The sequence below is a fragment of the Saccopteryx bilineata genome, chromosome 9 (genome assembly GCF_036850765.1).
Source record: "Saccopteryx bilineata isolate mSacBil1 chromosome 9, mSacBil1_pri_phased_curated, whole genome shotgun sequence".
NCBI classification, from domain to species: Eukaryota; Metazoa; Chordata; class Mammalia; order Chiroptera; family Emballonuridae; genus Saccopteryx; species Saccopteryx bilineata.
In genome coordinates, this window is record NC_089498.1 from 35,285,929 (window position 1) to 35,311,705 (window position 25,777).

At 49.9% G+C, this 25,777-nt stretch overlaps 1 pseudogene; it reads right to left on the reverse strand.

The window, feature by feature from the left end:
• Positions 1-7,008: 7,008 nt before the first annotated feature.
• Positions 7,009-7,085, reverse strand: LOC136313786 (small nucleolar RNA SNORA31; annotated as a pseudogene).
• Positions 7,086-25,777: the final 18,692 nt, after the last annotated feature.

The window sequence follows — 25,777 nt, forward strand, 5'->3', positions numbered from 1 at the left end:
GCCTTGCTCAAACCAGATGAGCCCGCACTCAAGCTGGCGACTTCGGGGTCTCGAACCTGGGTCCTTCCACATCCCAGTCCGATGCTCTATCCACTGCGCCACCGCCTGGTAAGGCGAGCCCGATGTATTTTGAAATCTGTCTTTCCTTTGGATTTTAGAAAGGCAATATGGTGCTTGTATGGTGATTTACCCAATATCACTAATGGAGTCTGTTCTTTTCTATTTCTGTTTCTTTAAGTGAATCATGATTTTTAATGCTAAGTGCGATAAATAGCTAGAACAGCTTCGAGTCCAGCCGGTTTGGTTTTTGCCATCAAATGAGAGTGCATCAAACTTAGAAAACAAAAGAAGTGAAACAAAAATCCCAAATCGTGTTCTTTGCAGAGAGTTTGGGTTTTGAGATTGTGGGCAAGGCTGTGGAGCTGTGTTGATTTTTACGGCTCCCTTTCCATTATGGAAAATGAGACCGAGTTCCCTTTTATCTTGCTGATATGCAGTTTCTTTTCTAAACCCAATTTTAAATTACAAAACTTAATTTGACTGAAAGAACTATATTAAGTAAACCAAAGATATAGGCGGTGTACAGGTAGTGACCATTTCACGGGAATGACCTAAATTTAGGGAACACAGATCGGCTAGCCCAGCCCCCCCTGCTGACATGGAGGAAGAAAGGCACTATCTGTTTATCCTGTTTTGTAGGCGATAATAGGTAATACTTATAAAGTATGTATTCTGTGCAGGCATTCTTCTTTACATATGCTAACTTACTCAATTCTCACGATAACTGCGGGCTGTTACTTTACTATTATCTCCACTTGAGAGAGGATGCTGCTGGGATGCAGAGGTAAAATAACCCGCCTAGAATTATTACCTAATAAGTGTGTTTGGTGGGGGGAACATGGATACTCCACTGCCATACTCCAACCAGCACCCACTCAGATGGCAGAGCAGAGGCATCTATCTCTGGACTCAACAGAGGAGCAGAAGCAGTGGGAGGCACTACCGACATAAAGATACATGTAGATACAGGCATATGTACCGATGCAGACATACAGGTAGGTATATACAGATGGATGGATGGAGAGATGGATTCAGCACAAGGTGCTGGCTTACCCCATTGTGGGGGTTGAACATGTCAGGAAGGGAAATGATAGGCAGGCTGAGGCCCGTGGGAGTGGGTGAAGCTTGTTGTCTCCGGGCAGCAGACATGAAAGAAGGAAGGTCTAAAGCAGGGGTCGGGAACCTATGGCTCGCGAGCGAGCCAGATGTGGTTCTTTTGATGGCTGCATCTGGCTCACAGACAAATCTTTAATAAAAAATAACAATAACGTTAAAAATATAAAACATTCTCATGTATTACAATCCATTCATTTCCTACCGCTCATGTTCATGGTTGCGGGAGGCTGGAGCCAATCACAGCTGTCCTCTGGGACAACACCAAATTTTTATTGGATAATGCGTAATGTACACGGGTTAATGTATGGCTCTCATGGAATTACATTTTAAAATATGTGGCTTTCTCAGCCAAAAAGTTTCCCGACCCCTGGTTTAAAGATATGGAGAGCCACTGAAGACCCAATGACTGGAGTCTCTCCTTCAGGGAAAACCTACCTCCTTCTGTAGAGACCTTCCCACTGATTAAGCCAGGCCCACTCAATAAGCACCCTTTAGAGCAGCGGTTTTCAACCTGTGGGTCGTGACCCCGGCGGGGGTCAAACGACCAAAACACAGGGGTCACCTAAAGCCATCGGAAAATACATATTTATTATACAATACATTTAAAATAAAATATGTATTTCCGATGGCTTCAGTCGCGACCCACAGGTTGAGAACCGCTATTTTAGAGTAACTGAATACTAATAGATGCAGACTTAAATCACACCTCTAAAAACTCTTCCCAGCAGCACCTTGACTGGCATTTGATGAACGACTGTGAGAACGCACACACCACAAAATGGCCGCAGCCTCGCTCCTGTCCTGGATGTTCACAAGACAGCCGGGGCAGTTGCTTCTGGCCCTAGATAAAAAGAGCCAGGGGGCAGGCTCCTTGCGGAGCTCCGCTTAGGAGCGTTCCTTCTTTGACTAGCATTGGTGGACCAGCTGGATGTGTGGCTCTAGGGCTGGGGCTGGAGCCGCTGTGAGAAGACCCTGTCACTGGGGTTCCACCTGGATTGTCTGGTGTGAGCCTGGGCACATCAGTCCTCACCTTCTAAGGGGTTCTTTGGGTTCAGATTCAAGTAGATCTTCCAACTCTTCAAGCAAGCTTTATCCGGGCCACATTTTAAAAACGCGATTTAAACTTAAACTAATTTTCTATTGAAATAGAGTGCACATACAGAAAAACACCGCATTGTAAGTGCAGCACTGGGTGTTATACCAAGTGTGCGTACCCATGACACCAGCTCCCAGGCGGGGGGGGGGTGCAGGGATGGAACTGACCCCACCTCCAAGGTCCGCACTGTGCCCTCTTCCCACAACTACACCTTTTCAGGAACCACTATGCTGATCCCCTCACCACACAGGGGTTTGTTTGATCTGGGGCCTTATGGCCATGGGGTCATAGAGTGTGTCTCTATCTATGTCCAGCTTCTGTTGATCATAATTATGTTTGTGGGTTGTGGCCGTGGCTTTCACGTTCACTGCTGTCTAGTATTCCATGGTTAAGAATATGTCCGACTTCGTTTCTTCATTTTACCACCCATGGACATTTGGGTGGGGCAGCTGCAAACTTTGTAGTGTGTGTCTTTGGGCGAGCACCTCCCCGTTTTGGTTGAGGAGGCTCCCCGAAGCGGCATTGCTGGGTCCAGGTCAGGGTGTGTGATCAGTGTCAGTTGGTTCTGTGGACCGTCCACTATCAAAGGCCCTTCTAACTCGTTGCCATCCTCGTTGCTTTGAAAACCTGCCTGCCTCTTGCTACAACCAGGCAGTTTTAAAAGAATTTTTTTCTTTGCAGCCTTTAATAGCCATGAAATTAATTGGTGACGTAAAATATGCGCCAAAGGGGATAGAAAGAGATGTGTACAAGTTCTTGTTCAAATAAATAGCCTGTCTTTGGGTTGAAAGGGCGATCTGTTCGGCGCACCGCAAGCTTTGTTCTGCTGAGCCTTATTTTAATCCTTAGTGCTTAGTCCTTGAATAAAACTGAGGCCCCCTGCCAAATCATGTAAGGTTTCTTTTATTTTTATTCCTTTCGGTGGGTACTGGCTTCCTAGGGCTTCCGATGACATTTCCATGGGTCAGTGGAGCACACGCAGTAGAGTTTGTCTTGTCAACATCCTGATTGCAAGCCAAGCAGAGAGGGAGTGCTCGCTCCCATTTTATAGGCGGGAAGATGAGAGGCAGACGGGCCAAGCTACCTGCCAAGGGATAGATTCCAGGTGTAAGCTCAGGTTTCGCTGATGTCATGAATTCTCCCTTAAGACAACAACAACAACAACAAAACCCCAAATAAACAAACAAACAAACAAAAACCCCTGCCTTCAGTGTAATATGCATGTACAGAAATACACAGAGATAAGGGGACACTTCAGGGGCATTTCACAAACCGAGCAGAGTCCCGTAACCAGCGGTAGTCAGAATACAGAACTTGACCCACCTCCTGAGACCCCTCGTGCCCCCTATTGCTCTCCCCACCCCAGAGACAACCCCTCTCCTGACTTCTAACAGCACAGGTTAGGTTATTTGCTTTTGAAGTTCATACAAATAGAATCATAAGAGTATTTACTATACGAGTACATTTCTGTGGGGTGTACACGCAGGAGTGGTATTACCATCCACAGGAAGAGCTTAGAGTTCATAGATTCTGTCAGACGGGTTTCCAAAGTTATTGGACTCATATGAACTTCTATCTTCAACATAGAGGATTTCTGGATTTTTTTGTGATGTCTTTGTAGGTTTTTGGATACCCGGGTGAGGTTTTTTTTCCTTTGAATACTCTAAACTGGGGGCTTCTAGTCCAGCCAGGATCCCAGAATGTAAGGATCTGGCAGAGTTTTCCACATGGTTAAGGAATTAGGGTTTCAAGTGACCCAATAATCTCCCCACAGTTATCTCTGCTCACTCACCCTATGACCCAATTATCTCCACAATCCAAATTCCTGCCTCTTAAGTGGAGCTGGTCTTTGATCTCCTCTCCGGGAAGATCTGAGCTCCCAGGGATGCCCTGGTGTCTGGACCAGGCTGGGTGATGACTTGAGTCCTGCATCTTCTGCAAGATGAGCTCCCTGGGGAAGCTGTCACGGGCAGTTATCACAAGGCAGCTGGAAGTCCTCTCTGCAGTCTTGCCTTCAGAACCCAGGAGCTCCATCAAAGGGTTGCCTCTTTTCTTATCTGAGCAGCAAAGCAGGAGGCAATGAGAGGCTGCCCAAACTTTGGGAGGCAAACCTAATGATTCTGTCAGCCAAACGTCTGTGGAGCCCCCAGGATGAGCCCGGGCTGTGCCAGGGACTGGGCACAGTGATGAGAGAGACGGCCTGACTATATGGGTAAGTTTGCAGGGCTGGAGCTGAAGAAACAGAGCACAGGAAAATGCATATAGTGAGCCAAGGAACTTGGAGCAGCCGAAGGTTTCTTAAAAAGGACCCAAGTGACACTGCCGTCAGAGAGACATGGTACAATGGACTTCATCAAAATGTAAAACTTTTGTTATTGAAAGATGCCATTAAGAAACTGGAAAGACAAGCTGAAGACTGGGAGAAAATATTCAAAATATGTGTATCTGATTAAGGGAGCATATCCAGAATATATAAAGAACTCTCACAAATCAATAACAATACGAAAAAGACAAACAATTGGATCAAAAACTGGGCAAGAGTTTAAAACTCACACTTCCATTAAAGACACAAGATGTCTAGGGAGCATATAAAACATTACCAAGGGTCATTACCAGCTAAATGCAAATCAAAGTCACAGAGGTGCGGCTCACCCCCCGAATCCTCCAAGCTTGAAGGGTTGAAGGCGAGGCAGAGCGACTGGAACTTGCAGACACAGCCCGTGGAGTCTGAAAGGATGCTAGGACATGGGAAACCAATTCCCTAATGCCCCTTCTAGAGATGCACAAGAGAAATGAGTGCACAGGTCAGGAAAAGACTTGTACAAATATATCCAGAGTGGCTTCATTGATAATAGCCCCATACTGGAAATACAATAACTCAAATGTCTGCTGATAGTGAATAAACCAGCTGCAGCACATTCTGACAATGGAATACTGCTCAGCAACAGAAGAGACGGCAGTAGTAATATAGGTAACAGTGTAGATCAGTGGTAGTCAACCTGGTCCCTACCGCCCACTACTGGGCGTTCCAGCTTTCACGGTGGGCGGTAGCGGAGCAACCAAAGTATAAATAAAAAGATAGATTTAACTAGAGTAAGTTGTTTTATAAAGATTTATTCTGCCAAACTTAGCAAAAATCTGACATAAAGTATTTGGTAAGTAATTATTATTATATGCTTTAATTTGCTGTCACTCTGCTTTATAAATTTTATAAAGTAAAGTTACTTCCCTACTTTATAAATCACCATTACTGTGGAACTGGTGGGCGGTTAGAAAATTTTACTACTAACAGAGAGACACAAGTGGGCGGTAGGTATAAAAAGGTTGACCACCCTTGGTGTAGATGAATCTTCTAAACCGGTAGGCCCCTGGCAATGAGCACTGGGCCACGGCAATGACCATGGCAATGACCACTTGGGGGATGCTGCCCCAGCCACGCGCTGGCCAGGTGGGCAGCACTGCTGTCTCCCCATGCCCACCCCATCCCTGCAGCCTGCTGACGTGGCTGTGCTGGCTCTGATGGAGGGTGCTGTGTTTTGCCCAGACCTGGCCACCGGAGCCATGCATGTGGGCTTGTGAGCTCGTCAGACCTCGAGCTGAATGTGGGCACCACTGGTTTGGGGAAAGAAAATGATGACCTTATGAATTAGGTCTGTTCTTGTCCCCACTGTCCAGACAAGGACAGCAAGATTAGGAAAACTGCCCAGAGAAGCTCTGTGCAGCAGCCTGTCCACTTCCCAAACCCAGGCTCTTGGTCTCTGTCGCCTTGACCCTCTGGTAATTCCAGTCAGGGTCTGGGGGCAGGCACCTGGCCCAGGCTCTGTGTGGGAAGAAGCCTGGGGCCCTGGGGACAAAGGTGGAGGTCTCAGGTCACCACCAGGAGGGAGAGGAAGGCAGGGCTGCCCAGTGGACTCAGCAAGGTGACATGGTCAGGTGGACCACATTGGGGCACACCAAGGATGCAGAGTGGAGCAGCAGCCACTGGCCTGGGCAGCAGAGGAGCTGGTTGGAGTCCATGGCTAGTTCTTAGTCAGGCTTAAGAAGGACATCCCTCTTGGATTAGTAATACTAATTATGATGATGGAGATGATGGTGGTGATGGTGATGTTCATCACAACCAGGAGCCATGATCCTTACACTCTATTCATGTACTTCACTCCTGAGTCACTCAGCAGGTATTTACTGAGTGCAAGTGACCTGAGCGATCACGTGGGTTTCTAGTTAAGACATTACTCCCAGCTGTGCTGCTTACTAGCTGTGTGACTTTGGATAAGATATCTAACTTCTCTGTGCCTTGGTGTCCTCATCTGTAAAATGGGGATAATGAGAGCTTCAAATGCTCTGATACATTCAAGTGCACAGGCAGCACCCAGGGGACTGAAGCTCATCAGGGACAGTAACACTGATGAAGCCCCCTCCGTGTGCCAGGCTGGGTGTTGGGGAGTCCCCCTTCCTCCTGGGGAGCAGCAGTAGAGCACAGTATGAAAGACATGGGCTCAAGTGCCTGGATTTCACACCCTCCATCGCCTGCCTGTGACGACAGAGGTGACCCTCTAAGCATGGCTGTGAGGCTGAGATGAGACCCGTGAGCTTAGCCCAGAGCCCGGCTCCGAGAACAGCTCCCCAGTGTTTCCTGCCTCGTTCTTGTCTTCATTAAACATTATCCATCAGAGCAGTTAGATGTGGGGGAGAAAACAGCAGCAACAATTTATTTATTATTATTATTTTATTTTTTTAGATGTAGTCTCCTATTCAATCTGGGCTGCCATGAAGACAGACAGAAAGCGTAGGGATTCTTTCTTTTGCATAGCAGCAAAAATTTAATCAACAAATATCTGTTTGTGAGAAGGTCTGTCCCTGAGGCCAGGACAGGGGTATCCATGGTGAGAAATGTTCCTGCCATAAGGAGAGAGCTCTTCCTCCTGCCAGTTAATCTGTGTCGATGGTTCACGCTTCTCTCCCACCTTCTGTGTGGGCGCATTTCTCAAAACCCTCAGGCCCTGCTGAGTCTCCGAGAGTCAGATAAAGAGGCTCATAGTTCTCTCTTTGGATAAAAAAGTGCTGACTCTTCACATAGCTTCGCAGGAGTAGCTGGTCTTTCAAGGTGTGTTTATGGGATGGTTCTAGACCCTGTGTAGTGGGCAAAGCAAACTCTGGGTCTCCTCGGTGAAGCCCCGTCAGATTCCCAGGGCATTAGTATCCCTCCGTCCTCCAGCTCGAAAGTTGGGTCTCAGGTAACGTGACTGAGAGTACGTACTGCTCTGGCAGCAGGTAGGTGGGGATGACTCTATCTCCCTGCCTGGCCAGGAGCTTCCGAGGGTAGGGACTGTATCCCTGTTAGTGTCATCACAGTTAACCTGGGGCCTGGGGCACTAGGGAGCTCAGAAAATATTAGTCAACTGGAAATTGAGGATTCAACTTACTGCGCTAATTAGAACTAGGACTTTGGCCTTGGACCCAGGCAGCAGTGTCAGGGAAAAGTGACCTCTGAAATTTTAACACAGTGGGATGGCCAAGGGGTTTCCCCTTCTGTACAATGCCCGCGGCGACAGACTGCCCTCCTAGGTGAGGACTCAGGAGGACCCCAGGGAAAGGCTTGCCAACCTCAGCTCTCCTGTGTGTGTTTCCTCTTCTCGGTGAGAGGCAGATGAGATCAGCTCCTGTTGTTTCTAGAAAACTTATCTGCAACTGGTTCTAATAAAACCAGGGCAGCTGGGCCAGAGAGGACAGGAAGTGTGGAAGACCCAGGGCTCCTCCCGTGGGCCCAGGAGCCTGGGTCACACCAGGGTCCTCGGAGTCTCCTCCCTAGGACTTGGAGGCCAGACGTCTTCCTGGCCTGAGGTGGTCAGCGGGGTCCCCGGCGAGGGTCCCCCGGAGAAGGGGCGCACATGCGCAGTGACAGCTCCCTCTTCCTCACGCTCCCCCTTTCTTCCTCTCCTGAGCCAGCTGCTGACATGGTGAGGGATTGCTCCCCAAGGCAGTTTGGAAATACAAAAGGACATGCTTCAGCAGCAATAAATCACACTTTATGTCCTCAATCCTGCCGAGGATGCCATGGATTGTCATGTTTCCCGGGGATTAAGTGAACCTGATGACAGGGAGAGAGCTGAGGCTCCTGTGGCCCAGCTGTGCTGATGGGACCTCTGTGACCACGCCCCGCAACGTCACCTTTCCGTGCAGGGCTGCGGAGGATCAGCGATGTTGACGCTGGAAGTGGCTTAAATCATCAAGGTGTCCCTCTGCCTCTGAATTACCCTGGCAGTGTAATTGACTAGAATTTCTACTATGGGAGCGTTTCAGCAAATCAGCATCGGGACACCTGCTTGTGCCGAGGGCGTGAGTGTTCCACGAGGCCATCTGTGAATTAAGGGTGGGAACTGAGCGCATCGTAAAGCCTCAAGGGACAGCCAAAAGTTTTCGGTCCTAGATCGTGAACAGAAACAGACTTCAAACATTATCTCATACCATTTATGAAATTATACTAAAATGGATTATACACCTAAATATAAAAGCCAAAACTATAAAACTTCAAGAAGAAAAACAGGAGAAAAAATTTTTTTTATAGCCTTAGGATAGTCAAAGATTTCTTAGATAAAGCAAAACAGCATAAACCACTGGAAAAAAACAAACATTGATCATTGAACTTAATCAAAAATTTAAACTTATGTTCTTAAAAAAACAAACCACAAAACCCATTAAAAAAGTGGAAAAGCCTGTTCCAGTCGCTGAGTAGGAGAAAATATTACAATGCGTGTATCTGATGAAGGACTTTAATCAGGTATATTTAAAAAGAAAAATAAAAAACCTGTTACACTCAATAATAAGCCAACAACCTCATGGGAAAAAAATGGGGTAAGCAGAAGACATGTCACACAAAAGAATATATGAATGGCCAATTTTTTTTTTTGTATTTTTTCTGAAGCTGGAAACGGGGAGAGACAGACTCCCGCATGCGCCCGGCCGGGATCAACCCGGCACACCCACCAGGGGGCGATGCTCTGCCCCTCCGGGGTGTCGCTCTGTTGCGACCAGAGCCACTCTAGCGCCTGGTGCAGAGGCCAAGGAGCCATCCCCAGCGCCTGGGCCATCTTTGCTCCAATGGAGCCTCGCTGCGGGAGGGGAAGAGAGAGACAGAGAGGAAGGAGAGGGGGAGGGGTGGAGAAGCAGATGGGCGCTTCTCCTGTGTGCCCTGGCCGGGAATCAAACCCGGGACTTCTGCACGCCAGGCTGACGCTCTACCACTGAGCCAACCGGCCAGGGCCGTGGCCAATATTTTTAAAGATGTTCAACCACACTATTTATCAGGGAAGTTAAAATTAAGGCCAGGAGATACGTACCCATTAGAGTGGCTAAATTACAAAGCCTGACAATGCCTACTGCTGGTGAGGACTGGGGAACTGGAACTTCTGTTGCTGGTGGGAATGTACAGTTGTTATATCATCATTCTGTGAAATAGTGTCAGAGTTGCTTGCAGAACTAAGCATACGTGTACCATGTGACTCAGCAATTCCACTCCTACCCATTTTCCCAAGAGAAATGAAAACATATGTCCACAGAAAGATTTGAACAGGAGTGCTTATAAAGCCTTTGTCCTTGTAACCCCAAACTGGAGACAGTCTCATCAAGAGGTGAGTGGATAAACCATGTGGCATATCTCTACAGTGTAATACCACTTGGCCATAAGAAGGAAAAACTACTGGTATGTATAACACGGGTGAATCTCAAAAATGTTATACTGAGTAAGAACATTGGCCTCAGGTGCTAAAAATAGCTTGGTACTTGAGCATCAGCCCTAGATGGGGATTGCCAGATGGATCTCGGTTTGGGTGCATGTGGGAGTCTGCCTCACTATCTCCCTTCCTTTCACTTTTAAATAAAAAGGTTGTTTGGGGCTGGAATCGGGGTTGAGGTCAGGAATGACCTGAAAGGGGCTCAAGGGAAGTTTTGGGGGATGATAGGATGTTCTATATCTTGTCTGCACTGGTTTTTACATGGGTCATAGAACTTGTCAAACTTGTCAACATACCATGTACACTTCAAATGAGTGCATTTTTATTGTATGAAAATTATACACCCAAAAAGTTAATTTAAGAAAAGATAATTTCACAAAACTACTAGCGTGCACATATCATCAGAAATAAAACAAGAAACATCGCCTGTAATCCTGTCCCTTGAGAAGACTCCTGTAAATATCCTGAAGCATAGCCGAAATGATGTTACAGATGTCTTCCTTGTATGTATTTGTGTGCATGTTGTGCTTTTACAAAATCAGAGTCACGTAGCATTTACTATTCTGTAATTTCCTTTTGCCCTGTAACTGCAGCTTGAGAATGTATTCCACATCTGCGAAAGCACCCCCCACACACACACACACATGTTCAATGGCTGTGGCAGCATTGCGTCTTTTGGCTTCATCCTCTTTCCCATCAGCTGGCTCTGCCTGTGGGTTATTTAGGCTGCTTCCCATTATTTCCTATCAGAGCCACCACGCTGAGCTAAACAGCCTGGGACTCAATATCTTTTTGATCATCATATGGCTTCCTAGGTTGACACAGACACTGTTAAGGCGGCCCTGAACCAGGTCATGGTCGGATCTGGACCATTGCCTTCAGCGGTGCGTCTCATGGGGACAGATCCCTGGGGCCAGCCAGCCATTGTCCGGCCAGCTCCCACCTCTGGGTGTTTCTTTGCCTACTCAGTCTTATCGGAGGCATGAACTACTGAAAACTTGCGGCCTCTGCTATTCTTGAGGGTGTGTGGGTGGAGGTACGCCGGGGAGGGCCCTGGCACCTGCAGGGAGAAATACTTGAGCTGCTGGGAGCATTTCTTTCCCTCAGGCACTCAGGGAGGCCTGCAGGTGGGAGGCCCCTCTGCCTGGCAGGGCTGGGCGGCAGGCCAGGCTGGGAGCTCTACTCCCCAAGCAAACACCGCTGGTTTGGGTCACTAGTGCAGCATTAGTTGGGGTGCTGCCCGGGGACCCCTGCCTGGGGCCGGGCAGGGGTGGGAAGCGCTGGTGGCCAAGGGCCAGAGCACAGCTCAATTAGACACCTCCCTCATCTTTTTCAGCTGACGTCTGATAGGTGGTTGCTGTGGCAGCACGGAAGGTTATGATTCTGTAAATTGTGCATTGCTGGATAGAGCGGGAACCCCCACCCCACGCCCGTAAAGCAAGTCCTTTCCAAGCTCATTCCAGTGCACTCCCTGAACCAGGATGGCTTCGTACACGATGCCTGCTATGTGACAAAATTTGGATAAAACAAAAATTTGAATCAATCCAAGAGGTTATTTTAGGCTATTCTCTTTCCTCTACCTTTTCCCTCCCACCCCTCTTAATTTCAAACAGATATTAACCCCCTCCCTGTCTCCCTCGGGGGGTGGGGGAGGACAACAGACTATTGTCCGTCCCTGTCCCCACGGCACTGTTGTTGTGAGGACTGAGAGGATGACCACAAAGCTCCTGGTGTGAAGTGAAGAATGGCTTCAGTCAGTGTTGGCTTCTGTTGACCAGGGAGAGGTGGTCAGGGTGGGGATGACTCCCAGAGAAAGGGTGAAGGAAGTGAAAGGGAGGAAGGACAACTGTATATCGGTGTCTCATGGGTCATAACCAGGCTTGCTTTGTGGGTCTGGTTCCAAAGGCCGGGGGGAGGAAGGGGCAGGAAGGCCAGTTTCATCTCGTTGTGTGGAAGAACTCTATAGATTTGGAGAGGAATGAGGTCCCCATCTGTAGAAGCATACAAGCAGGATAATAGTTTCTTGGTGACTCAAACACTAGTCGAGGCGAGGAGTTAGACTAGAATTTAGCCAGTGGATGAACATGTAGGAATAATATGTAAATGTGTAACAGTGCCTGGCCCAGGAAGTCATTTCCACTAATTCGGGTTATAATTCTTACTTTATTGACATAATTTTGACATCCTTTTTTTTTTTTTTTGTATTTTTCTGAAGCTGGAAACGGGGAGAGACAGTCAGACAGACTCCCGCATGCACCCGACCGGGATCCACCCGGCATGCCCACCAGGGGCCATGCTCTGCCCACCAGGGGGCAATGCTCTGCCCCTCTGGGGCGTCGCTCTGCCGCGACCAGAGCCACTCTAGCGCCTGGGGCAGAGGCCAAGGAGCCATCCCCAGCGCCCGGGCCATCTTTGCTCCAATGGAGTCTCGGCTGCGGGAGGGGAAGAGAGAGACAGAGAGGAAGGGAGGGGGGGGGTGGAGAAGCAAATGGGTGCTTCTCCTATGTGCCCTGGCCGGGAATCGAACCCGGGTCCCCTGCACACCAAGCCGACGCTCTACCGCTGAGCCAACCGGCCAGGGCCTGACATCCTTTGTTTTACACTTTGTTTTCTCCACTGGGCAGGCATTAGTGATGCTATAGGGTGGTCATGTAAAAAAAATGTTCTACTCATGACCTGTGAGCACAGGGGACCCTATTGTAACTGGTGGCTGCCCTGTGGGTGGGGACAGACGGCTATGTCCTTGCTGAGCAAAGCTCATCTCTTTGTTTTAAAGAGGAACCTCTGGACACCCTCATCTGTTCCTCTCTGGGGAGTGGGTAAAATCAAGGTGGGCTACTTGGAAGGTGCAGTGGGAACGTATGGCAGAGGTGTGGCCCATTTTTTACTGGAGAATGGGCTGGGAGTGACAGGGGGCAAAGGGCAGGCAGGAAACCAGCAGCCCACCCAAGCCCCCGCCTGAGCAAGCAGCGGCGGGCAGAGACTGCTTCCTCTCTTGCCCAGCACTGGGGAGAAAGGAACTCAACTCAGTTCCTGAATTGGAAAGGAGAGGAAAAGGCGAAGGTTGTGAACTATTGAAAGCGCTGCACTTTCCTCGGCTCTGGGAGCGATTTGCATGGGAACCTAGGAGGCAGAAGTCATATGTTAGCAGCTGTTTTCCCAGGTTGATGAACAGCAGAAGACACGGTTAAGACAACAGACTCAGGTTTCCGGTCCTCCAGATCTCCTTCCAGAGACGTGGCAACACGGTGTGCGGCACCCGGGGTCTCCCAACGACATTCCGAATGGGCACGCCCAAGGCTTTCGGAGGGTGGGAAGCAGGGACGGGTCCCAAGGTGTCCCCCTTCACCTCTGCGAGGTGTGTGACCAGGGCAGGTTACCTGTTCCCGCTCTGGGTTTTCTTGTCTGGTAACATCATCCTTCTCAGAGCTGGTCTACAAACTTAATCGAGATTATGTGTAAAAGGGGGGAAAAAAAAGTAAAAAAATCAAGTAGGTACTACTTTTGATTTTACATATCTGGATCCTGGAAATGAATCAAGCCTTTCCTTAATAAGTGGCTTGGCATATTTAATTATTCCAATCACAAGCAAACCAGTAAGGACTCGAAACAGCAAAACAGCAGCAATAATGGTTCCAGTTAGCATCGACACCAGGCTGACTGTGGGTCCTTACGGCAGTTCCCGCGAGAGTCCTGTGAGGATGGTGTGACATACTGAGCTGAGAGAGGGGAGAAATGGCCCTAGGTTACTCAACTTGCAGGTGCGTGGCTGAGATCCGAATGCTGGCCCAGGGGTCACCAGTTACCCTCCACTGGCTACATACACTGAGGTGGCAGGTCTTAACTTGGGGTGCTAGGTATCAAAGGGGAGCAGGCTTGGGGGGGGATCCAGAATGGTATGCAAATTTATGTAAATGTAATTTATTTCTCCCTGGGAAGCAGCTGCATTGATTTTGTAAGATTTCTCAAAAGGCTAACTGGGAAGGTCATCAGTTGGTTGTCTTAGATTGGGTTCCCAGGAGACAGACCCGAACAGGATTTGTGGGCAAATGATTAAAAAAACGCCCCGGGAGAAACCAGGAAAGGGTGAAGAAAGCAGGAGAAGGAAAGAGAAGACACCCGTCAGCAGTGATTTCTAGCTGAGTCACAGCCTCGGACTGATCCCGCTGCAGAGCTGGGTTTCACCGTCCCACCCACCGGTAGCCTAGCCGGTGAGCCAGGGCCGCCCTGGGGGATGGCAGCAGGGGGTCCAGTAGCTCATGTACAGTTCTCAGAAGAGAGTCCCCGCTGTGCACCCGTGGAAGCAGAAACACGGAGACGCTGGGGAAGCACGCACCAGATCTGTCACAATGGTGGGGTGTCACCTAGGTGCAGCCCCAAGGGTATCTGCTCCCTGTCTGTACAGTAATCACTACAGCGGGGACATTAGGACCGGGGTGGGGGGCTGCTGTTCATTCACCACAGAGCCGCTAGGAGCCATGTCACACTTTGCCTCACTTTGCTGGTGACTTTGGCCAGTTCCTCTTTGACCTTCTGTTCCCCAACTGCTGAGGCGCATGGCATGTCAGTCTCCCGTTTCTTCCTGTTGCACCTCTGTGGTCCCCTCCTTGCCCCTCATTTCCCCTTTCTTGTGAGCTTGCAAACTGCCATGTGTCTGGGACCGGAGTCCCTCGGTGGCTGCCTCAGCTTGTCGGGGAGGATGAGAGGAGAAGGAAGAGAGAAGAGAGGAAAAGAGGGAGGGAGAGGGAAAGAGAGAAGAGGAAGAGAGGGGAGGGGATGAAGAGGAGGCCAGACATTTCTAGAGCTGGAGTCCCATCCCATGTGGGGTCTGGTTCTCTCTTTGTCACCTGGGTGGTTGCCCCTTTATCCTGTGCTGAGTATCTGACAGCTCATCTCATATTTACTGAGCACCTACTATGTGTAGACACTTGGCCACTTGCTGTGGGGGTCCAGCAGTGAACTCTGGGGCAGCCCCTGCTTTCATGGGGTTCACCTTCTAGGGGGTTGAACAGACACGGGGACTCCAGGCAGAGACCCAGTTTCCTGAGGGCTTGCAGCCAAGGATCAGGTCCCTGTTGGTGGAATCCTACTCTGCCACCTCCTTCTCCTCTACCCCTAGATCAGGGGTCTCAAACTTGTGGCCCGCCCACCAATTTTGTGCGGCCGCAGACTGGCCCGCAGACTAATCCAGGAAGTTTGATTAGTCTTCGGGCTGCACAAAATTGGTGGGCGGGCCGCGAGTTTGAGACCCCTGCCTAGATGCTGTCACCTCAACTCCCTCCAGCCTTCAGAGTGGGCCCTGGCCGCACAGGGAGATGTGCAGGCGTAAGACCCTCCCGTGCCCCCCAGTGACATCCAGGTTCTCTGACACGGCATTCTTGGTGTGACTTGGCCTCTGACTACCTCTCAGTCTACCACTGCTGTTTTTGCTCAGGAACTTTCTAAGTGCATTTGAATGGAATCCCACCTCTCTCACTAATCTCTGCCATCTTGAAGCCAGAAAGTCCTTACCTTTCAGGAATGAAACAAACAAACAAACATTGAGTCGGTCTGCAGGTCCTGTCTTGGCTGCATGTAAATCAGGACCCCTGGGAGCAGGGCCTAGTCAGTCCCTGTGCCTTGAACTGGAATCGCCCCGAGGCCCATGCACCGTTCTCTCTGTTCAAGGTCATCCTCCCAGCGGAGGGCTCACCTGTCCTGTCCGCACTGGGTTACCTCTTGACATTTTTCAAGTTTTAGGTGTCAGCCCCCTGGGCGAGGGAGAGGGTGAGTCGGCAGCACGGGCACTGGTGCTCATAGCAAGGTGAGAGTGTCAGCTATTATTATTATTATTATTATTGTTGTTGCCATTGTTGTTTATGTCCACTTCCTCTCTCAGTCCTCAGATGTTTCTGAGTGCCTATTAAGGCTCTGCGGAAACAGTGGGGAACAATGAAGCTGTCCCTCAGGGTTCATCCTGTGGGGGACAGAATGGGGTCTGGGAGAGTCAGGGGGCCCTTGGAGGGAGTGACCGTGAAGACCTGAGGTCAGCATGGACAGAGAAAGGGAGGGAGCCTGGTGCCCAGCAGAGCCCTCAAATATCGAGGCAGAAATAAGTGTACAGACAAGCACGTAGCCAGCTTGCTACTGGCTGACTTTCCCTCCTGCCCCTTCCGTGCCAACCCCCCCCCACCCCCCGGCTCTCTATAGTGGAGACCCCGGGCCTGCCCATCCAGCCCACCGCAGCTCTGAACACACCGGAGCTGCCGGAGCTGCGGTTGGAAGGCTTCTAGCAGCTGTGGCTGGTGTTCCTTGGGGCACTTCGTCCCAACTTGGCCATGGCCACGCAGGTCCTGGTCCTGAGTCTGTAGAGGCTGAGTCACTGGGGCCCCTTCTTGCCTGGAAGGACTGGTGTGGATGCTGGGAATTGTTGCTAATTTTGCCAGGTGATCTAATAGCTCTGTGATCCCGGGGAGGAATGCCTGTTTGGGAGATGTCTGCTACAGTATTTAGGGCAGAAGTCTGCGTGTCTGTAAGATACTTCATAATGGTTCAGCAATATCCATCCAACTATCTCTCTGCTGAGCGGAAAATTGGGCAAAAATAAATAAATACATACATACATACATATTGAGTCTAAACTGTGGATAATGGTGATCGTTTGTTTTTATTACTAATTTTCTCTATGTTTGAAAAAAAAATGTTATAATGAAATTTAAAATGTTTGGGTGAGGAGGGTAGACAATGCGTGGGGCAAGTGTCTATCCATCCTGACTGCTCAGCCAGTGCCAGCCACGCCCACCTGCGTCCCAGCCGGCCAGGCGCCCCTAATGCCCTAGAGCCGCGGGCTGCAGCTCTGGGAGCCCTGAGTGTTCACTGCCTGACTTCACACGTGTTCCTCGCTTACCCCGGAGCTGCAGCCACCCCCCGGTTCCCACAGCTCTGCCGCCGCCGGGCAGGTCCCGCTCCCAGCGGCCCCGGGTGGGTGCTGCCCTGGGCGCAGGGTTGTCCCAGCACAGCTGGTGCCTCTTCCTCCCCGGCACATCCCCCTGTCAGTCAGCTTTGAGAAGTGCTTTCCTCTCTTGGGGGGCCTGTTGGAAAGTGCTGATGGGTGTGAGCTAATTATGGCCCCACTGCCGATGGGGGTTGGGCAGGGCTGGTAGCCGTTTGGGAGCTGAAGTTCCGCGGAGAAAGACGGGGTGCAGGGAAGTGATAGGGAGGGCGGGAAGAAGACAGTTGAATTTTGTGGCCTGGGTGGGTGAGGCAGAAGGCTGCCCCAGAGCCGTTCCAGGGCGGGCACCCAGCACAAGCCAGAGCTGGCCTTTGTGCCCTGTGGGGACAGAGAAAGTGAGACCTCATTTCACACGACGGTGCCAGGGGTGAGCAGCAGCCTGGTCCGGGCAGAGTGGTCCTTTCCAAGCTTGGAGGCTGGGTCACCTGCCCTGTGCGTTGGGACCCCGGGGAGGTGGGCGTGTTAAGGCACAGCCTGACTCAGTGGGCCAGGGCCAACCCACGCTCTGCATGTCCGGCAGGTCCCTGGCGATGCTGACGCAGCAGCCCAGGATACATTTCCTCTGCTGGGAGGGCAAGGCAGCGGGGAGCCTAATAATGGGACAACCCTTGCCCTGCCTCCCCGCCCCTAAGAGGGACCGATGTACTGAGGGAGTTGAGGCCTGTCGGTCTCCGGGCCTGAGCTCCATGGTGGCTGCCTTGCCGTGGGTGCACATTTGTGCCCTCTGACCCTGGGCCAGGGGTCAGCTATCTTCCATTTGTCATCATGACCTAAGCAGGGCCCCTTCCTGAGAGGAAACTAGTGGGGGCAGTGGTGGCCTTGGACACGGAGCCCTTTGCTCAGCACAACAGGCCCAGCCCGGTCGGACTGCGGAGTGTGAGGGGGACAGGCAGAGGGTGTCCCCAGGCACAGCATCCTCTGCGGAGTTTAGCCTCTGTTCTCGAGTGCCCAGTAACTTCCAGACAGCTGCGCACTCTCCGCTATAGTTTTCCACAAAGGCCACCTCCAAACAGGGGACTAGGTGGGGATCAGGAGACAGGGAAACCCGGGCCCCCGAGCCAGTACAAAGGGCTCAGAATGGAGTGTATGCTCTCACACATGAGCAGTGATTGCCCCTACAATGGGCAAGGCTGAATTTCCTGCGATGTTTTCCCAGGTTCCTCTAATTCCTGGGAAGCTCTGGGATTCCTGGCGTGAGGTGGGATGTGCGTCGTCACGCCCACCCCCCAATCCACTCTGGCCTAACCCCCAGGCGTCCCTCAACTCAGAGCAGAGGCGGTGCCTGTTGGAGTGATCCCTTCACATGTTTGCATGGACACAGCTCTGATTCAAATGTCCATGGCGCTGGGGTTGGTCCCCTGATTGCATCTCCGGCTGCTTCTCCTGAATCCCTTTATACCAGTTACACTGGGCTACTGTCCTCCTGCTGACCAGTCAGACACACCCCATCCTCCTGGCCTTCGCTCTGGCTGTTCCCTCCGCGTGACTCCATCACTTATGGCGTCCGGGTCTGGGCTCAGAGCAGCCTGCCCCTCGCCTGCCTTTGGGATTTGTTTTCACAGCCTTGACAACTACCTGGCTTTTTTTGTTAATTTGCTTTGTCTGTCAACATTTGCTTATTGTCTGTGGCTCCAGCTGGACCAGGTTAGCCATGTAGAACACAGCTTTCTCTGTCCTGTCCCGGGACGGTTCTCAGCAGTTAGTAGGTGCCCAATGAAGACAGGTGGTGGGGAGGAATGAATAAATGAACAAAAGAGATTATACTCTAAATGCATTTCTGAGTCCTGAATCACTTTGGTTATGAGTAAAATACAAAGCTGTTTGTGAAAAGCACAGCTGCTATTACGTGGGATCCATGATTATTTTGGGGATCGAAAAGGGGCTTTGTAAAGAGGGACAAATATACGGTGACAGTAAATGATTTGACTTTGGGTGATGGGCAACACAATGCAATCAACAGTTCAAATGCTATAGAGATGTTCACCTGAAACATATGGACTCCTATTGGTCAATGTCACCCTATTAAATTTAACTTCTAAATAAAAAAAGAAAAGAAAAAGGGCTTTGATAAGAACAGGAGAACCAAAATCCATAAAATTGCAGTGCCCTCTTTGACCAGCAGAGAGCAGCCAATTCCCAACAGCTTGGAATTTTTGCCCTGCTTGGAATTTTTGCCCTGCTTGGAAGGGCTCATTTCTTTTTTCCTCTGAACTTATTTTTGAAGTTTAATGGGAAATATATATTTTTTAAAAATCTCAAAATCCACACAAAAGGGAAAAATAGCTTTATTTTATGCACAGGCAATTGGGAAATAATTTTCTTTTTAAAAAAGTTTTAAAGCAACTTTTCTCTTTTCAGGACTTTGAGAGACTTGTGACATGGGCCTTAGATTTTACTAGCTCAAGAACGGAGCTTGGTATCTTACGATTTTTCAAAGTCTGACGAATTGCTAAAACCATCACTGTCAGCCTGTCTGCTAGCATCCTGGACACGGGGCTTTGTCTCTGGAGCAGAGCTCCCCTGGAGGTGTCTGCAGTAAGTCCGGGAATCGTCCTGGCTGGGGAGCCAGAAAGCCTGAGCTGTGTGTCTGGTCTGATACTAATTAGCTGTGTGACCTTGGGCAAGTCACTTAACCTCTCTGGTCTGTTTACTCTTCTGTTAAATGGGGTGCCAGATCAACTCATCTTGATGTTCCTCTGAGCAGCAGAGTTGGTGGGGCGGGGAGGGCTGCTAGCCTGGCATGGTGCCTGGGATAGGGCAGCCCTTGGAGGGGTACTTAGTAAATGCTGATGAATTGTGTGGGACACAGGCATGGACCAAGATGTATCTGCAGTCAGTGTTTATCTTTGGTTTGAGGTGGAACTGAGGCTGACACTAGGCCCTACCACTATTGGAGGCTTGCCCTCCGGCAGCTTGTTTCTCTGAGCCTAAGTTTACCCATCTGCAGGCTGGGGACATGGTACACCTTTGCAAGGGTGTTGTGAGTCCAACAAGATAACAAATGAGTGTGTATGTGTGTGTGAGAATGCGCGGGGGGTAGACGGTGGAGAAAAAAAATCGAATACGCCATTTTTTAATATTGAGGTAAACTTCACACAACATACAATGAATCATTTTAAAGCGTACAATTCAGTGAACAATCTTTTAAAAAGAGCTTAAAAATAACAGAAAAACAATGGTGAGAACTCCATGTCCGCGTTTGCCAAATGCATTGCCCACATTGTGTCATTCTATCCTCATAACTGGACGGGGAAGGGACTCAGCAGACGTGGAAATGGGAGCTCAGAGAGGTTGAACAACTCTCCCAAGAGCACTCAGAGTGAGATTCAACCCCAGGGTCCCAGGTCCAGGCCCAGGAGGCGAGGAGGGACCAGATGGCCCCTTGGCCATGCCTCTGACCCGTCTCGGGAGCCTCGGAAAGGGCCTCAGCAGGCACGGGCGGGGGCCTGGGATGATGGGCAGGGCAGCAGGAGCCGAGTGAAGTCACTTGACCTCGTCATCCCTTCATTTCCTGCTCTGCCAAAGAGGAAATGTTTACACAGTGTCCCCACACAGACGCTCCACAGGCCTGGACTTGCAGTAATTAGCTGAACAATGAGGGTCCAGCAGTTATTGAGTGGCCCAGGCATTGGCCTGCGGGTCAGGCGGCCAGGGCCTGGCTCCTCACTGACAAACTTGCCTGTGACCCTGGCTGTGTCCCCACACCATCCTGGGCCTCTTTCTTGGGTGGGAAAGGCAGGGGCTAGTTAGCTGGCCTTCCAGACCCTTCTAAGGCCCCATAAGAAGGTGGTACAGCCAGTGGTGACATGTAGGGAGCATAATAGAGGGCCCTAAGAGGGGGTGTCAGCAGAGAACTCTTTCCCAGATCTGCGTCTCAATCTGTTCAGTCATGAGGGTCCTTAAGTCAGCTCAACATTTCAACCGCCATTGATGAAACCTTTTTTTCAAAGTGGTTTGTTTGTTCATTCACTAGTATTAGCATTGATTAATGAATCAAAGTAATATTTGTTAAGCCCCAATGACTAGCTGTCCTCCAAAAGTGATGCTCCCTTTCCATTATGTAGAACTATCTTTAGGGAACGGTTGCCTGGCCAGCGACTACATTTCCCAGACATCTTTGTGTCCAGGTGCAGTCATGTGACTAGTTCCCATCAATAGGAGCGAGTAGAAAAGATGGCTGCTGCTGCTTCTCAAGGTGTTCAGGAAGTGGACTGGGTTCTCCATACTCTCTATCTTCCTCCATCTCCTGGCTGGATGCTAAAGAATTTGATACTCCAGGGACAGCAAGGCCACAGACTTAGGGAGCCTGGGCTCCTGAATCACTGTGTGGCAAAATGAATTGCTCAAGAACATCCACACTGGACTGTCAACATATATGAGACGTAAATATCTGCAGTGGACATTCCCCCAAAGTATAGCGTTAGTCTGTGCCAGCACAGGAAATGCAGCTGTAAAGCAGACACAGAAGAAGACACATTCAGGACTCAGGCAGTAAGATCAGCAAGACATTGTGCCACACACTGGAGGGTATAAAACAAAAGGAGTGTCCTCTCTCATGGTTCTGGAGACCAGAGGTCTGCAATGAAGGTATGGGCAGCATAACACTCCCCAGGGGCTCTAGGGGACGTCCTTTTCTTGCCTCACTCCCAGCTTCTGGTGGTCTCCAGTGGTCCTTGGTTTGTGGTTACATCACTCCAGTCTCTGCCTCTGTCTTCATATGGCCTTCCTATAAGGATAGCAGTCACTTAGGTCCCACTCTTAATCCAGTACAACCTTGTTTTAGCTAATTAATCTGCAAAGACCCTATTTCCAAATAAGGCCACATTCACAGGTTCTGAATGGTCATGCATTTTGAGGGGACACTATGCTACCCAGTGCATGATGAGGCTCCCAGGCACAAAGATGCCGGCCCTGGCCGTCGGGAGTTCCAGGCACTGAAAGGGTAGCCCCAGAGGCGGGCTCCTGCCACTACCACTCTGGCTGGCGAGCAAGCCACAGGGTTTCATTTGGGGGCTCAGTGGTCAGAGGACTTGGCCCTAGTGTCAGGATCTTCTTTGGAACAATCCCGTTTTTGAGTGAATAAGTTCTCCTTTCGATGACCACATTCTTTGTCCGCTCAGGTGAATGCCGTTGATTAGGCTCCACGGATGTATGTCTAGAAGGCACGCTGCACAGCTACAGCTCTAGTTCTGAGTATTGAAGGGATTTTAGCATCTCATAGGCCAGATGAGTAGGCTAGGCTCCACTATTCACTGGCTGTGTGTCCTTGGGGAAGCTACTTAACCTCTCTGGGCCTTGGCTTCCTCAAGTATAAAATGAGATTGATGTATAGTACTTACTTTGTAGGGTTACTGTGAAGACTGAGTGGGACAATATATGTAAGTACAAGGTTCTGTTGCACAAATGACAGTACTTGTTTTGCAATGATGTGTGGATTCGGTGATTAAGCTCTCTGAGTTGCTTGTGGACAGAACTGTAGGATCAGTTCAGAATTTTGCCTCCTCCTCCTGGGCTCCCCAGAGGGAAGGTCCTCTTTGGTAGACTGCTTCTGTGACACCAGGCAGGGATGGCCCTCTGTCTCATACATCATTTTCCTGTGTTCCATTTCTCCCTCAGATCCCTGAGGTGAGGGGATGTCCTCTTTCCAGATTCCATCTGCCTCTCACAGGCCTGGGACAGGATGCGAAGGTAGGGGAGCAACATGGGAAATAAGAATCCATCCCGTGCAACATGGTCCACCAACGCTCTTTCCCAAGAGTGACTCAGAGCGTAGGAATCACCCACATTTGTTTTCCAAAACCAGGCTGGGCCTTCACGGAGTTCGTGTCCCCTAATAGGTAACAGAACATTCAGGCTCTGGCTCCAGCTTGAACAGAATCTGCAGATGTTGGCTTCTCCAGGCTCCAGGTCACACTGTCCCTGTGTCTTCCTGAGCTTCGGAGCCCAGCCAGCAGCCCGCCCTCCCTTCCCAGAGCAGGGAGGCAGTTGACCTATACCGGCAGCCTCCTGACCTCTTGGGGACCCCTGCTTCAGAGACTCATGTCCACGTGGCCCTCTGGTCGGGACAAGCAGATGCCAAGATGTGATGCTCTAGTTGAGCAATTTGGTGTGAGCCTCAGATGAGACATGCTCTGATTTTCAAGATAAAGTCCAGACTTGGCGCGGCTGTGGCCAGTCCCAATTCTGCCTCTTCCCCAAGCACAGCCTCGGCTTCTGTTGCATCATCCTGGGCATTGAATTTCCGATGCTTGCTTTCTGTGCAATTATTTGAACTTGCTTTTCAAAAGACCCAGTTTGCATCCCGCCAAGGGACTAATCATTAGCACAATGATATAACCTAGATGATGTTGGTAGAATGACAGCTCATCACAGCCACCATGGCTTGAAAGCATACTGTGTTTAAATGCCTTCTCTCATCAAACGTCATAACGGTTCAGGAGGTGGGTGAGACTGGTGCTCGGCTCTGAGAACAAGGTCCGCTGTATTGATTGTTCATGCCTGGCCCTGCTTGGAACGGGTGATGCCTGTTCTATACGGGTTTGTTAGACATTTTGAATATCACCCCTGGAGGTGGGTAAATATTATTATTCCACTTTACAGATGGAAAATGGAGGCTTAAAGAAAGGAAATGACTGGTCTAGGTTCACTGGAAGAGCTGGGTTTTGAACCCCAACCACCGGACTCCACTCCCAAGTCCAGGAGTTTAGGGAAAAAAAACCTTCCGCTCTCACAATGGTGACTCCCATTTGCTACCGCCTCCCTCTTCTACCCAGCTGGGTATCTGCTCTGTGCCAGTGGCTTGGGGATCCACCTACTGGAGACAGAGAGGCTCTGAGTTCTTTGGAGAAAAGCAGCTGATATTGTCTCATTTAAGGTCTTCTTTTTGGTGTGTATGGGAGGGGCAGGCTGTCAGGGTCAACTTTGAGACAAAACTTGATATTCCTGCAGACAGCTGAAGCTGAAGAGCCACAGGGAACTCTGGCCAACAGTGGGTGTGTTGGAATCTGAGTGGGTGTCACAGCAACGTGAGGTCAAATTCCACCCAGAAGTCTCACCCTGGCTCCCACGGTGTAGGACGAGGCTTGGAAGATGTTTCACTGCTGCTGGCCTTGAAGATGGAGGAAGGAAGGGGCCACGAGCCAAGGAATGCAGGCACTGCGAAAAGCTGAGAAAGATGAGGGAACAGATTTTCGCTAGTGTTTCCAGAAGAAACACAGCCCAGATTATGCCTCTGAGTTGTCCCCGAGGAACGGGAAGCCAATGTGTTCATCCTCAAAAAGCCCACTGTGCGCAGTTGGGAGCTTCTCCAGCACTCCCAGGCTTCCCTCAGCAGGGGCCGAGCGATTCCTTGGCTCGGGCTTTAGGTACCCAGGTGGCTGAGGGTCATGGCAGGGTGGGAGGGAGGAGCTATGGGCCAGCTCTAACCTAACTTCATCTATCCCTGCCATGGTTTTGTTGCCCCCTGTACAGATGAAAAGATTAATAAAAGATTTTATTAATCCTTTTCTTTAAATCGATTCAGTAGAGAAGATATTTAAATATATAAAGGGAAATTCAGTCCCAATAATTCCTGAAAAATGATGGTATTGATACTTAATTATGCATATTTTTTCTAACAAACGTGAAAATAAATACATTTAGGCCCCGGTCGGTTAAGCTCAATTTGTTAGAGTGTCATCATGAAACACCAAGGTTGTAGGTTCGATCCCCAGTCAGGGCACCTACGGGAAGCAACCAGTGAAGGCACAACTAAGCAGAATAACAGATGAATATTTCTCTCTTTCTCACTCTCACTCACTTCTTTCTCTGTCTCTCTCTTTATTTACTGATAAATAAAAAAATAAAGAATAGACATTTAATAAATAAAAAATAATAAATAAATAAATAGAATTATCGTTAATATAAGAAGTTTGGCCATTGACCACCTAAAAGAGTTGACATTTGGTTGGCTGAGCCAGGAAGGATCATGACTCACAGGCCTGGGTCATCTCAAGGTTAGGGGGGTTGTGGGAGGAGGAGGGAGCTCGTGTTTCCATGCTGAGACCCCCGGCTCCCATGCAGCCCTGCTACTCCCTGCACTGTGGGTGCTTCCTCCCATGGGCAATGCTTTAATATTAATTTGGGTATACCAAACGGCAAAGGTCAAGCTCCCACAAGGAGGCTAGTTCAATCCTGACCACCAAGAAGTGAGGAATTTCTATCTAAAGGGCCCCTTGTCAGGACTGGCTTATCACAGTTGGCCAGCAATGGTCTCAGGCTGCTGATGGACACCAGTAGTTGTTCAAATATATAATGACGTGTCATCTGATGGGCTACAGGTGTCTGAGGAAGCAGGTCGAGGGGGTGCGGCCAGAGGCTGGGACCCAGTGGGAAGGAAGCTGTCCGGGTCCCTGCTGCCTGCGTTACTGTAGAGCTGACTCCTTTGGGGAGAAATTCTGAGCAAACAGTTCTTGGATCTTTTTAAAAATCCACTGTTACTTTTAATACTCTTTTCTTGTTATAAAGGCTGTTACTTAAAACTTAGAACAATGTAGAGAAGGGAAAGGCACGGAGACAGCGGACGTGCAGGTGCGGAGATTTTATGTGCGGACACATGGGGGCTACAGCCAAGGTAGTCTTGCCCACACCACTTAGGCACTCAAGGCTCCTGAACAAGCTGCTGGCTTCCAGTGCCATGTGCCTGGGAATCTCTGCCTGAGGCTTTCGAGGAAGCCCACCCACAGGCTAGACCAGAAAGAGCAGCAATAAAGGCATCTCACCCCTCAGATGGATACCTTGAACTCC